Source organism: Arachis hypogaea, chromosome 10, assembly GCF_003086295.3.
Source record: "Arachis hypogaea cultivar Tifrunner chromosome 10, arahy.Tifrunner.gnm2.J5K5, whole genome shotgun sequence".
Taxonomy (NCBI): Eukaryota; Viridiplantae; Streptophyta; class Magnoliopsida; order Fabales; family Fabaceae; genus Arachis; species Arachis hypogaea.
The window spans coordinates 73,900,965-73,916,112 of record NC_092045.1 but is presented as its reverse complement, the minus strand read 5'-3'; positions in this window follow the sequence as shown (position 1 = coordinate 73,916,112).

Here is a 15,148-nt window from a genome sequence, read left to right as displayed (position 1 = left end):
TGAGATTGCTTTTTGTCTGATCTTGAAAAAGGTTGCATCTTTAATGGTCTCTACTTGGCGTGCTTGATGTTTGGGAATGCTTTTTGCTTGGTAGACTTGTAATGATTTTTTGTGTTTTTCTTTGATGAAAAGTGTTTGCTGTTTTGAATTTTTTTCTGAGAAATGCTGGGATGCCAGCTGTAGATTTTTCCTGGAAACCTTGCTTTGTTACTGCCTCCAAAGGATGCCCCAGGACTTTGGTTTGAGTCTTGGGGTTTTCCTTTTCTTTGTTCCATCGCCTGAGAAGTATTGACCGAGTTGTTTTCTCCCTTTGTCCGAGATATTTGTGGTAACCCCATCTTCTTTTCTTACTTGTAGGGTTAGTTGGCCTCATGTCTTCTCACAATAACATTGTAGAGATGTCTTCCAGAGTTCCCGACGGGATGTCCGATTGGCTGGACTCCCTTGTTTTGTTGTGTGTTTCTGTTGTGGATGCTGAGTTTTGCACCGAGCTGAGGAAGCGCCATAGGATTTGTGGTAACAATGCCCGTGAGAAGGATTACGAGCTTGTTGCTCCTGATTCTGATGAGAGAGTTTGTTTTCCAACTTCCATTGAGAGGGAGCGTCCCTTCTTCTATGCCTATGAATACTTCTTCAGCCAGTTGAACGTTACTTTTCAATTTTACTGCTTTCGAGACCGACCTGTTGTGGTCGTGTAATATTGCCCCATCCCAGCTTCACCCTAATTCCTGGGGTTTTATTAAAATTTTTTAACTTCTCTATCGTGAATTAGATGTAACACCTTCCCAGACTCTTTTCCTTTATTTGTTTGTTTCCGCCAAGCCTGGTGGTTCTTCAAAAAAGAAAGCTTCCTGGGTTTTCTTTAGGTCCACCCAGGGCCACAAAGTTTTTGCTATGTATGATGAGTCCTTTAAGGACTTCAAGAATTACTTCTTTAAGGTTCGTGCTATCGAGGGGGCCCGCCCCTTTTTTCTTGATGAAAATGATGAGCCTTCTTTCCCTCTAGAGTGGCAGAGGGATGTGAGAGTGTCTCGTTATACCTGGGAGATGCTTGATGATGTTGAGCGTGCCTTTGTTGTTGTTCTTGAGGATCTATGGGGGAAACCACCCCATCTTGATACAAAAAGGTTTTTGAATGACCCATCCTTGGTTCGGACTGTTTTGGGTACTTGTCTGACTTGTCTCTTATACTTGTTTCTTAATTTTTTCTTCCTCTTGTTTGTGACCGTAACTCTTTGTTGTGGCTATTTCTGTATTTGTAGAGATGTCAAAGAACAACGACTCCATGAAGGCTTTTAAAAGGGCAAAGAAAGCAATTGCTGCTCTGAACATCTCGGCCAAAGTGGCCGGCGAGGGGTCTTCTCAGATCCCAGTGAAGCCTCCTGTGCCGAGTTCTCTCGGGACGAGGAAAGTAATTCGTACTCCTCGATTTCATCAAGTCGATCCTCCATAGACTTCTGCCGTTGCTTCTGGTGTCCCTCCCTTGAAAAAGCAAAAAACATCCGAGCCTTTTAACCTAGATGCCCCAGTCTTTGATGCTATCGAGTTTGTTGACCAGCAAATGCCCCCTATGGTAGGCTTTCCATGGACGACGTGTCTCTTCTTCAGCGTCTGGATTTTATCACCAAAAGTAGTGTGAAGATGGCTCATATGGGTGCGGCTATTTTCCGAACAGTTCAGGGGATTCCGATTCATGCCACAAAATCCTTCATGGAGGAGGCCAAGTCAGAATTTGATTAGATCAAGGGTCTGAAGGATGAGTTGGAGGTGAAGTTGGTGAAGGTGGAGAAGGAGCTGGAGGGTGAGAAGGCCAGCTCTATTGCCTTGGCTGCTTCTTTGAAGTTGGCTGAGGACATGGCACTGAAGCATAAGGATAGCTATGTCTCAGCTTATAGGGAGTTGATGCATCTCCGGGATGATTTGGAAACTGCTCGGGTTAATTATGCCGAGCTTCAGGGTCACCTTGTGGGCAGCGTAACTGCCGCCTCCGAGAACATGATGGAGCAGTTCCGGATTGTTGCTCCTGATGCCGACTTGATTCTCGTCAGCCTGGACAATGTTGTGAGGGATGGTAAGATTGTCCCTGATGACCAGGATGATGATGATGCTGACCCTCCCCCAGTGCCTTCTCTTAAAGTGTCGACCTCCTCAGTTCCTCCCGTTACGTCCGATCCGAATTGCCAGATTCTGAACCAGAATGATGGAACTGTAGATGCTGTGCCTATTTAGACTTGCCCTCCTTCTCCCCGTACTGATGCTGCTGGGAAGGCTCCAGATCTTGGGTGATCTCCTTTAAGTATTTGTGTAAATAGCCCGGTTTGTGGGCTTTGAACTCTTTTTTGTGAATGATGTTTTATTGACTGTTGATACTCCAGTTGCTATTTTAGCAACTTTATTTTGAAAACAAAATGGTTTCTTTGAGGTTGATTTTGGTGGCCTCTTGAAGCTTTATCATACTATGCTTTCATTGTGCTTTAACAGGGTATCTGTTGGAATCTTGCTGCTTGGCCTCTTAAAATTGCTTTCGTACTTATTGTTTGCAGCTTGGATCCTTTTGAGGTCGTGGCTGTGGGGGGTCCGACTTGTTTCTCCGTTTCCTCGCTTTTGCTTGTATTTTTAGCGCCTTATAACCGATTTCTTTATGTTGGTCCCCTTCTAAGTTATTTTTATAATCCTCTTTTCCGGACCTTTTGTCAGGTCTTTTTAAGGGATTACTTTTGTAACTTATCTTTGTAGGAGACCGACTTCGTTAGGTCGATCTTTTCCTAGTTGTTTTTGTAATCCTCTTTCTTGGACCATTGTTAGGTCTCTTTAAGGGATTACTTTTACAACTTGTTTTGTAGGAGACTGACTTCGTTAGGTCGATCTCTTCTAAGTTGTTTTTGTAATCCTCTTTCTTGGACCTTTACTAGGTCTCTTTCAGGGATTACTTTTACAACTTGTTTTGTAGGAGACTGACTTCGTTAGGTCAATCTCTTCTAAGTTGTTTTTGTAATCCTCTTTCTTGGACCTTTATTAGATTTCTTTCAGGGATTACTTTTACAACTTGTATTTGTAGGAGACCGACTTCGTTAGGTCAATCTCTTCTAAGTTGTTTTTGTAATCCTCTTTCTTGGACCTTTATTAGGTCTCTTTCAGGGATTACTTTTACAACTTGTCTTTGTAGGAGACCGACTTCGTTAGGTCGATCTCTTCTAAGTTGTTTTTGTAATCCTCTTTCTTGGACCTTTATTAGGTCTATTTCAGGGATTACTTTTACAACTTGTCTTTGTAGGAGACCGACTTCGTTAGGTCGATCTCTTCTAAGTTGTTTTTGTAGTCCTCTTTCTTGGACCTTTGTTAGGTCTCTTTCAGGGATTACTTTTACAACTTGTCTTCGTAGGAGACCGACTTCGTTAGGTCGATCTCTTCTAAGTTATAGCAATTCATCTTTAATAGGGTTGGCCAGACCTCTTTTCAGGGATTTGTTGATAACTTGGATTGACTTGGTGATGCCAGGGCATTTTGGCCAGTTTCACTGACCTTTTCTTCACTGTTTTTAAGGTAGTTTCATGCATTTTCTTAGGAAATAAGCTAGTTTTGGGTAGAATTTCACTTACTTCTTGATTCAAGTATACATTGTGCACTTTACATGATTTCATGAGGATTTTGCATGAATTATATGATAAATTGGATAATGCATGATCCCATGATTAAGAGCAAGACTTTGATGCACTCTGTTTGTTTGATTTCAGGCAAAAAGAAGCAGAGAAGAGCCACGTTAGTGGCTACGTTAGTTACACTAACGTGGGCACTAACGTGGAAGGAAGGAAAGTTGGAACGTTAGTGGCATTAACTTTGAAGAAAGGAAATGGAGCCAACGTTAGTGACACTTAACATTATCACTAACGTTGGACCAAGCTCATAAGTGGCCACGTTAGAGTCCACGTTAGCTTAGTTAACGTGGCTTCTAACGTTAAAAGGGGGAAGGAAGCCAACGTTAGTGACATTCAACATTGTCACTAACGTTGGCCTAAGTGCAAAATGCAACGTTAACTCCCACGTTAACTTGGTTAACGTGGGAGCTAACGTAAGAGGCAAGGGTGGTCGACAACGTTAGTGACACCCAACATTGTCACTAACGTTGAAAGCAACCACACAACCCCAAGGAAGCCACGTTAAATTCCACGTTAACTTAGTTAACGTGGAAGCTAAAGTGGATGAAAGAAGGTGATGGCCAACATTAGTGACACTCAACATTGTCACTAACGTTGGAAGGAGCCACACAAGCCACAATGAGCCACGTTAATTCCCACGTTAACTCAGTTAACGTGGAAGTTAACGTGGGCAAAAGTCCCACCTGGCAGCCTGACCATGCCTTCTGCAAACATGCATAACTTAAGCCACAAAGCTCCAAATGAGGTGATTCCAGTGGCATTGGAAAGCGGGATTCCAGAGCTTTCCAATCATATATGGCACTACATGGTTGACACTAAAGTTAAGGGAGAAAACCTGCCCCGAAAGTGCAATGATGAACATGGTATCAACCTGTATTAAGGCCAACTGACCTCTTCACCTTCCAAGAAGTATAACTCGAGTTGTGAAGCTCCAAATAATACGCTTCCAAAAGCATTGGAAAGTAGACATCCAGGGATTTCCAACAATATATAATAGTATGGGGTGGACACTAAGTTTGAGCTTCAAAAACGGGAAATCGCTGGCGTTATTGAGACTCAACATTTTCATTAACGTTGGCGACCATGCCAGCGATCATGTCCACTTCAAAGGGGCATAACTTGAGTTACAGAGGTCCAATTGAGGTGATTCTAGTTGCCTTAGAAAGCTGACATTTAGAGCTTTCCAATGATATATAATACTCTATAGTGGGCATGAAATTGGAGCACAAACCAGAGGAATCTTTTAAGCCCCAAAAATACCAACAGGTACCAAGTGTGACGTTAGCCACACTAACTTCAGCACTAACGCCACACTTGTAGCGTTAGTGTGGCTAACGGTAGCACTAATGATAAGCACCTGGACCTCAACTTGATCCACTTCTCTCTCAAGTCCACTTCAAAGCCCAAGCAAGTAAGCCCACAATTGTCAACCAATCAAGACCACAAGAAGCATCTAGAATAGAAATTTTCATTTAATTGTAATTTGCTTCGAATTTCATTTTGTAATTTAGGAGAGCCTATATAAAGGCCTTAGTCTTTACATTGAAGTCATTCTGGAATGGGGGATTGACGAGGGGTCTTCGGACTTCCCCCCCTTCACACACCATCTTTGATTTTGATTTCTAGAGCTATGAACAACTAAACCCCTTTCATTGGGTTAGGGAGCTCTGTTGTAATTTGATGGATAAATACTAATTTTCTTATTCTTCTTCTATCTTTCCTTTTGATTTTACTTGAAAGCTTTCGATCTTCATCCAATTGGATAGTTATCTTGGAAAAGAAGCTATTCAAACATGGATCTCTTCAGCTCCTTGAAAGAGGAATGAAGAGATTAGCTAGAAATGCTTTCTCATGCTGGACCAAATTGAGTGTGGATGGGTATGTGGCTATAACCCTCTAAGCATTTGATTTGGGAAGTGCATGTGGTATAATCAGTGACCACACTTTATCTCTTCTCATGAGCAATTGACCAAGGAATTGGCTATTGATCAAGATTTGAGAGATTTAATTGCAAGAAATTGTGATTCAATCACTTAAGATTGCCAAGGAGATCAATGAGTGCATTGATTGAGGAAGAGATGAAAATGAAATTGATCCGGAGAATGCAACATCTCCTAAGCCCAATGAACTCCCCATTTCTGATCTTACCCATTCTCTTTATTTTCTGCAATTTACTTTTATGAGCAATTCCCCCATTCCCATTTACAATTCTGCTATTTACTTTCAGTCATTTACTTTCTCGCCATTTCAATTTCTGCAATTATCAACTCTATTCATGGATTCGCTCAACTAGATCATTCCTCTAATTAAAGTTGCTTGATCAATCAATCCCTGTAGGATTCGACCTCACTCTATTGTGAGTTTTTACTTGACGACAAATTCGGTACACTTGCCGAATGGAAATTTGTTGAGAGACAAGTTTTACCCCGATCACTTGGTCCGACTTTTTAGTGTCGGCCAGTCTTTTTAAGTTATTATATAGCAATCCATAAGACCTCGTCAGGTTCTTTTTGGGATCACTTTCGATAACTTCTTGTATTATTCTGTGTTCATCTTTTGCCGATTTGTAGATTGTGGTTTCTGTCCTAGTTTAATCGACCTTTAGGTGAATCGCGTTTTCACCTTTGTCGATCGATCATTCCTATCGAGATCGTATAGTGAATCTGTTCTTCACTTTCTGTTCGATCCGTTGCTTTATAATCGGACGATGAATGCTTCAGATTAATGCGTCTTGAGAACTTGTAGAATATCTTAAATGTATTTTATTTAAAGAAAGTGCAAATATATACAGGCGGGAGTTTTTCATACCCTTAAGTCGGATTAAATCTCAATCTTGACGCCTCATTAAAAAACCTTTTCAGGAAAAAAGAGTGCATCTTGTGATAAGACCTTTATCTAACTATAGTACCTTCTTAGGTTACAGGTGTGCCATGATCTGGGGAGTTCTCGTCCCTCGAGTTCAGACAGTCTGTAGTAGCCCTTTCCAAGTACCTCTGTGACTCGGTAGGGTCCTTTCCAGTTGGCTGCCAGCTTTCCTTCTCCGGGTCGAGTTGTTCCAATATCATTTCGGATTAAGATGAGATCATTCTCAGCGAAACCTCTTGGCACTACCTTTTGATTATATCTGGAAGCCATTCGTCACTTTAGTGCTTCTTCTCTGATCCGAGCTCTCTCTTGAATTTCCGGAAGTAGGTCGAGCTCTTCTCTTTGAAGTTGAGAGTTGGTTTGTTCATTGTAGTGTACTACTTGAGGAGACCCTTCCTCAACTTCTATTGGAATCATTGCCTCCACTCCGTATGTTAATCAAAATGGTGATTCATTCATAGTGGAATGTGGAGTTGTTCGATACGCCCATAGGACTTGTGGAAGTTCCTCGGCCCAAGCTCCCTTTGCTTCTTGTAGTCTCCGTTTTAGCCCGGCCAATATGACATTGTTGGCTGCTTCGGCTTGTCCATTGGCTTGGGAATGTTCGACGGAGGTGAACTGGTGTTTTATGTTCAAGTCGGCTACTAGTTTTCTAAAGCCTGCATCTGTGAATTGGGTGCCATTATCCGTGGTGATGGAGTATGGAACCCCGAACCTTGTAATAATGTTCCTATATAGGAATTTCCGACTTCTTTGAGCAGTGGCATTGGCTAGGGATTTTGCCTCAATCCATTTTGTGAAGTAGTCTACCCCTACTTTGAGAAACTTGACTTGTCCCGATCCCTGGGGAAAGGGTCCGAGAAGATCGAGTCCCCACTTTGCAAATGGCCAGGGTGAGGTTATGCTGATGAGCTTTTCCGGCGGGGCGATTTGAAAGTTGACATGCTTCTGACATGGTGGACATGTCTTTACAAATTCGGTAGCTTCCTTTTGTAGAGTCGGCCAATAGAATCCCGCCCGTAGTACCTTTTTGGTGAGAGCTTGCGCTCCGAGATGATTGCCACAAATGCCGCTGTGTACTTCCTCCAAGACTTCCTTTGTATTGGAGGTCGGTACGCATTTTAACAATGGTGTTGAGATCCCTCTTTTGTATAGGGTGTTGTTTATGATAGTGTAGTACTGTGCCTCCCTTTTTAACCTCTTTGCCTCATTTTCATCTGTGGGGAGCGCTTCTGTTTTGAGGTAGTTATTTATGGGGGTCATCCATCCTTGATCCCGACCTGTTATGGCTAGGATTTTTTCTTCTTCCGATATTGATGGGTTATGCAGTATTTCCTGGATGAGGCTTCTATTGTTTCCCCCTGGTTTGGTGCTGGCTAGTTTTGAGAGTGCGTCAGCTCGGGCATTTTGCTCACGGGGTATGTGGCAGATCCTATCTTCCCCGAGTTGTCCGAGCTGTTCTTTGGTTTTATCCAAATATTTTTTCATGGTAGGATCTTTGGCTTGGTAGCTTCCCGTTATTTGCGAGGTAACGACTAGTGAGTCACTGTAGATGTTGAGTTTCTGAGCTCCAACTTCCCTAGCCAGCTTCAAACCAGCTAATAACGCTTCATATTCCACCTGGTTGTTTGAGGCCGGGAATTCAAATTTCAGGGAAAGCTCAAGTTGGGTTCCTTGGTTGCTTTCGATTATCACACCTGCACCGCTTCCAGTTTTATTCGAGGAACCGTCCACGTATATGTTCCACTCTATGGGGATTTTCGTGGTGTCTGTGAATTCTGCAATGAAGTCGGCTAGGTATTGTGATTTGATGGCTGTCCGCATCTCGTATTGGAGGTCGAACTCGGACAACTCGATTGCCCACTGTAGGATTCTTCCTGCTAGATCTGTTTTCTGCAATATCCCTTTTATGGGCTGGTTGGTCTGAACTTTAATGGTGTGCGCTTGGAAGTATGGGCGAAGTCGTTGGGATGCGAGTATCAGAGCGTAGGAAAACTTCTCTATTTTCTGGCAGTTCAACTCTGACCCCTGTAGTGCTTAACTAATGAAGTAGACGAATTGTTGTCCCCTTTCATCTTCTCGAATTAGTGCTGAGGCTATTGCCCAACTTCCTACTGCGAGGTACAGTATGAGCGGTTCTCCCTCTTGTGGTCGAGCTAGGATGGGGGCTGTCCCAAGAATTCTTTGAAGTCTCGGAAGGCTTGTTCACATTCTGTTGTCCATTCGAAGTTCTTTCCCTTCCTTAAGGTAGCGTAGAAGGGGAGGGATCTTATTGCTGACCCTGCTAGGAATTTGGACAAGGCCGCCAATCTTCCATTGAGTTGTTGTACCTCTTTGACGCAGGTCGGGCTTTTCATGTTGAGTATGACCTGGCACTTATCTGGATTTGCCTCAATTCTTCTTTGTGTGAGCATAAAGCCCAAGAATTTACCTGCTTCCACTGTGAAGGTGCATTTAGCCGGGTTGAGTTGCATGCCATGCTTCCGTATGGTGTTGAACACTTGAGCCAAGTCGGTTAGTAATGTTTGTTCACTTTGTGTCTTTATCAACATGTCATCCACATAGACCTCCATGATTTTTCCAATGTGGTCTGAGAAGACTTTGTTCATTAGCCTTTGATAAGTGGCTCCCCCGTTCTTAAGGCCGAAAGGCATTACGATGTAGCAATAATTTGCTTTTGGTGTGAGAAATGATGTTTTTTCTTGATCCGATGGATACATTGGGATCTGATTGTAGCCTGAGTATGCGTCCATGAACGAGAGATACTTATATCCCGATGAGGCATCTACTAGAGCATCGATGCTTGGGAGTGGATAAGGGATTTTTGGGCAGGCTTTGTTGAGGTCGGTGTAGTCGGTGCACATTCGCCATTTCCTATTTGACTTTCTCACCAAGACGACGTTTGCTAGCCATGGTGGGTATTTAACTTCTCTTATGAACCCTGCCTCTAGTAGTGCTTGTACTTGTTCTTCTACAGCCTGAGACCGTTCTGGCCTGAGTTTTCTTCATCTTTGTTGTACCAGCCGGGATCCCGGGTAGACTGCCAACTTGTGGCTCATTAGTTCGGGATCTATGTCTGGCATGTCGGCAGCTTTCCATGCGAAGAGATCAACATTATCTTGTATGAACCGTATTAGTGATTCCTTTGCGTCTCCTTTCAGGATCGTGCCAATATTAGTTGTTTTATCCGGGGTATCTCCGATCTGGACTCTTTCTATTTCTCCTTCGGGTCGTGGGCAACGTTTTTTCTCGTTTCTGATTTCCGCCGAGTTTGATTATGTGGAACTCTCCTCCTTCGCCTCGGAGGTTTAGACTTTCGTTATAACAGTGATGCGCCATCTTTTGATCTGATTTTATTGTAGCTATCCCTTCTGTAGTTGGGAATTTCATACATAGATGTGGAGTTGAAACTATTGCGCCGAGTTGATTTAACGTTGTCTGACCTATTAAGGCATTATAGGCTGAGCTTACTCGACCACGATATAGTCTATCTTGAGTGTTCTGTATTGGTTCCCCTTTCTGAAGGTTGTATGTAACGATACGTATCCCAGTGGTTGTACTGGGGTATCTCCAAGTCCGAACAGGCTGTTCGGGTATGCTCTTAGTTCTTTTTCTTCTAAGCCGAGCTTGTCGAAGGCAGTTTTGAATAAGATGTCGGCGGAGCTTCCTTGGTCAATTAATATACGGTGGAGGTTGGCGTTTGCCAATATGATTGTGATGACCATGGGGTCGTCGTGTCCTGAGATGATTCCGGATGCATCTTCTTTGGTAAACGTGATTGCTGGGATGTCTGGTGCCTCCTTCTTGTCTTCGACATGGTATACTTCTTTGAGGTATCGCTTGCGAGATGATTTGGAGATTCCTCCTCCAGCAAATCCATCGTGCATCTGATGCCAGGGCATTTTGGCCAGTTTCACTGACCTTTTCTTTACTATTTTTAGGTAATTTCATGCATTTTCTTAGGAAATAAGTTAGTTTTGGTCAAATATTCACTCAGACCTTGATTCAAGCATACATTGTGCATTTTACATTATTTCATGAGGATTTTGCATGATTTTAATGACAAAATTGTATATTGCATTACCCATGATGTGGACTAGAACTTTGATGCACTCTATTGCTTGATTTCAGGACCAAAGGAAGCAAGGAATGGGAGGTAACTTGCAAAGTTAAGGAGAAAAGTGATTGCCAAAAATACTCTCAAAAGCCATCAATGCCCACATTAAAGAGTCACGTTAACGAAGTTAACGTGAACTCTAACGTAGAGAAGAGAAGTTGAGCCAACATTAGTGACACTTAACATTGTCACTAACATTGGCAATTGCTCACAAATGGCCACGTTAGAAGCCACGTTAACCTAGTTAACGTGGCCTCTAACATTAAAGGGGGAAGAGAAGCCAACGTTAGTGACACTCAACATTGTCACTAACATTGGCCTAAGGTGCAAAGAGCCACGTTAACTCCCACGTTAACTTGGTTAATGTGGGAGCTAACGTAAGAGATTGAGAAGTTGTCGACAACGTTAGTGACACTCAACATTGTCACTAACGTTGGAGCAACCACACAACCCCCAAGAGCCACGTTAACCTCCACGTTAAACCTCCACGTTAACTTGGTTAACGTGGAAGCTAACGATGAGGAATGAAGAATGAGCCAACGTTAGTGACACTCAACATTGTCACTAATGTTGGGATGGCTAAGAATGGCCACGTTAGAAGCCACGTTAACCCAATTAACGTGGACTCTAACGTGAGACCTAGGGGCACACTTGAGCGTTAGTGACAATGTTGAGTGTCACTAACGTTCTCGAAGGTTGGCAAAAGCCACGTTAGAAGCCACGTTAACCTAGTTAACGTGAACTTTAACGTGAAGCAAGAAGGGGCACACTTGAACGTTAGTGACAATGTTGAGTGTCACTAACGTTCTCGAAGGCTAGCAAGGCAAAGTTAAAAGCCACGTTAACCCAGTTAACGTGGGCTTTAACGTGAGACAAAGGGGTGCATGGCAACGTTAGTGACAATGTTAAGTGTCACTAACGTTCTCGAACTTGTATTTTCACTAAATGTTAAACACCCCTAACGTCTTGAGCTAAAGTCTCTACCCACTTCACACTTTCTCCCTGCAAGTAAGCCAAGCCCAATTGAAGAAAGAAACTGCTTCAAGCTCAAAGATCCAGAGGCCCAAGACTTGAAGAGCTAACTAGAAGCTGAGAAGAGTAGTATATATAGGAGTAGTTTTGAAATAGAGAAGAGCTTTTGGGGAGGAGCTAGGAAAGAGAACTACTCTTTGTATTTACTTTCTTTGCACTTCTAGCTTTATCATGTATTCTCCATCTTTGATTTTGATTTCTAGAGCTATGAACAACTAAACCCCTTTCATTGGGTTAGGGAGCTCTGTTGTAATTTGATGGATCAATACTAATTTTCTTATTCTTCTTCTATCTTTCCTTTTGATTTTACTTGAAAGCTTTCGATCTTCATCCAATTGGATAGTTATCTTGGAAAAGAAGCTATTCAAACATGGATCTCTTCGGATCCTTGAAAGAGGAATGAAGAGATTAGCTAGAAATGCTTTCTCATGCTGGACCAAATTGAGTGTGGATGGGTATGTGGCTATAACCCTCTAAGCATTTGATTTGGGAAGTGCATGTGGTATAATCAGTGACCACACTTCATCTCTTCTCATGAGCAATTGACCAAGGAATTGGCTATTGATCAATATTTGAGAGATTTAATTGCAAGAAATTGTGATTCAATCACTTAAGATTGCTAAGGAGATCAATGAGTGCATTGATTGAGGAAGAGATGAAAATGAAATTGATCCGGAGAATGCAACATCTCCTAAGCCCAATGAACTCCCCATTTCTGATCTTACCCATTCTCCTTATTTTCTGCAATTTACTTTTATGAGCAATTCCCCCATTTCCATTTACAATTCTGTTATTTACTTTCAGTCATTTACGTTCTTGCCATTTAATTTCTGCAATTATCAACTCTATTCATGGATTCGCTCAACTAGATCATTCCTCTAATTAAAGTTGCTTGATCAATCAATCCCTGTGGGATTCGACCTCACTCTATTGTGAGTTTTTACTTGACGACAAATTCGGTACACTTGCCGAATGGGAATTTGTTGAGAGACAAGTTTTACCCCGATCACTAGATTGAGCATTTGTATTTTGTTTGATTTAATTTTCTATTTGTTTAATTTGCTTTCCGTCTTAGTTTAATTTTTCCCCTCCCATGTTTCTTAGTTTTTCTTTGCTATTTACAATTCAGTTCACTAACCCCACTAACTGTTTGATATATTGCATCACTGACACTAACAAGTAATTCTAACAAGATACTTTCTGCATTGCTTTTCTCTACTTGTACTCTGTGGGTTTGTATGACAGGGAGAAGAAGCGGAGCTTCAACTTTCTTTGATTCTGAACCTGAGAGAACCTTCTTAAGATTAAGAAGGGAGGCAAAAGAAAAATGTGTGGTTGGTGCTGAAGAAGAAGAGGAACACTTTGAAGAATACTTTGAAACAACCATGGAGGACCATCGTGAGGAAGAGGTTCACAACCATGGTGGAGGAGGTAGAGCAAATCCTGGTGGGGAAGATAGAAGAGTCTTGGGCTCTTACATCAACCCAAACCCAGGGAATTACGGAAGTAGCATCCAAAAACCAACCATCCATGCCAACAACTTTAAACCAAAGCCACAGCTCATCACCCTCGTTCAGAACAATTGCTCGTTTGGAGGAGGTGTTCAAGAAGACCCCAACCAACACTTAAACACATTCTTGAGAATATGTGACACAGTGAAGTCCAATGGCGTTCAACCAGACGCCTATAGACTGTTGTTATTCCCATTCTCTCTCAGAGACAAGGCAGCCAAGTGGTTGGAGTCTTTTCCAAAGGAGAGCTTGACAACTTGGGATGATGTTATGAACAAATTCTTGGCAAGATTTCACCCCCTTCAACGAGTCAATCGGCTGAGAGCTGAGGTCCAAACTTTCAGGCAACAAGATAGTGAGACTCTATATGAAGCATGGGAGAGGTTTAAAGACCTAACAAGGAGATGTCCATCTGATATGTTCAATGAATGGGTGCAGCTGCACATCTTCTATGAAGGACTGTCATATGAATCTAAGAAGGTCGTAGACCATTCATCCGGAGGTTCTTTGAACAAGAAGAAGACCATTGAGGAAGCCATAGATGTCATTGAAACTGTAGCTGAGAATGACTACTTCTATGCTTCCGAAAGAGGGAACACTAGAGGAGTAATGGAGCTGAACAATGTAGATGCTCTGCTTGCTCAAAACAAGCTCATCACCAAGCAGCTAGCTGACCTCACCAAGAAGATGGAGAGAAGTCAAGTAGCAGCGATCACCACTTTAACTCAAGAGGAAGCAAGTGAAGAGGAAGAAGGCACTCAGGAGCAAGCCAACTACATTGGGAATTCACCTAGACACAACCATGATCCATACTCCAAGACCTACAACCCTGGATGGAGGAATCACCCAAACTTTGGATGGGGTAATCAACAAGATCAAGGCCAAGATCAAAGACGTCACAACCCCAACAACAATACAGCCCATTCTTTAGTTAATGACAAAATCTCTAAGATTGAAACCCTGCTTGAGAGCATAAGCAGAGACATCCAAGACAGTAAAGCATTCCGAGAGGAAGTACAGTCAAATATGCAGAACCAAGATGCTGCCATTGAGAAGCTTGAAACACAAGTTGGTTACCTATTCAATCAGACTTCTAGCAACAACAGAAGTAAAAAAGAGGAGTGTCAATCTATCACTCTTAGGAGTGGGAAGGAGCTGAAGGGATTTGACTAGAAGAAACTAGAAGAAGAGTCAATTGAGGAAGGAGAAAAGCAAGATGGAGACCAAAGCCCAACTTCTAAAAGTCAAAAAAAGAAGGGAAGCTGAAACCGGATGTCCCGAGAGTTCCATACCCTCAGCAATTGAAGAAAAAGGGGGACGACAACCAGTTTTTGATATTTTTAGAAATCTTCAAAAAGCTACAAATCAACATACCCTTTGCTGAAGCAATAGAACAAATGCCTCTCTATGCCAAATTCTTAAAGGAACTCATGACTAAGAAGAGAAGCTGGAAGAACAACGAAACTGTGATACTGATCGAAGAATGCAGTGCTATCATTCAGCACAAATTACCCCAGAAATTGAAGGATCCAGGGAGTTTTCAGATCCCCTGTGTCATAGGTGAGATCACGGTAGAGAAGGCTCTTTGTGACCTAGGAGCCAGCATCAATTTGATGTCAGTAGCTATGATGATGAAAATGAAGATCGAAGAGGCTAAGCCAACAAAGATGGCCCTACAACTGGCAGACCGATCATTCAAGTTCACTCACGGCATAGTAGAAGATTTGTTGGTGAAGGTGGGAGAGTTCATATTCCCAGCAGATTTTGTGGTCCTAGATATGCAAGAGGAACCCAAAGCCTCCATTATCCTGGGAAGGCCCTTCTTGGCCACTGCAAAAGCCGTCATTGACGTCCAAAAAGGTGACCTCACCTTGAGACTACATAATGAAGAGATGACCTTCAACGTATTCAAGGCCATGAGTTACCCACCAGAACAATTCGGGGAATGCATGAGGTTAGATGCGCTT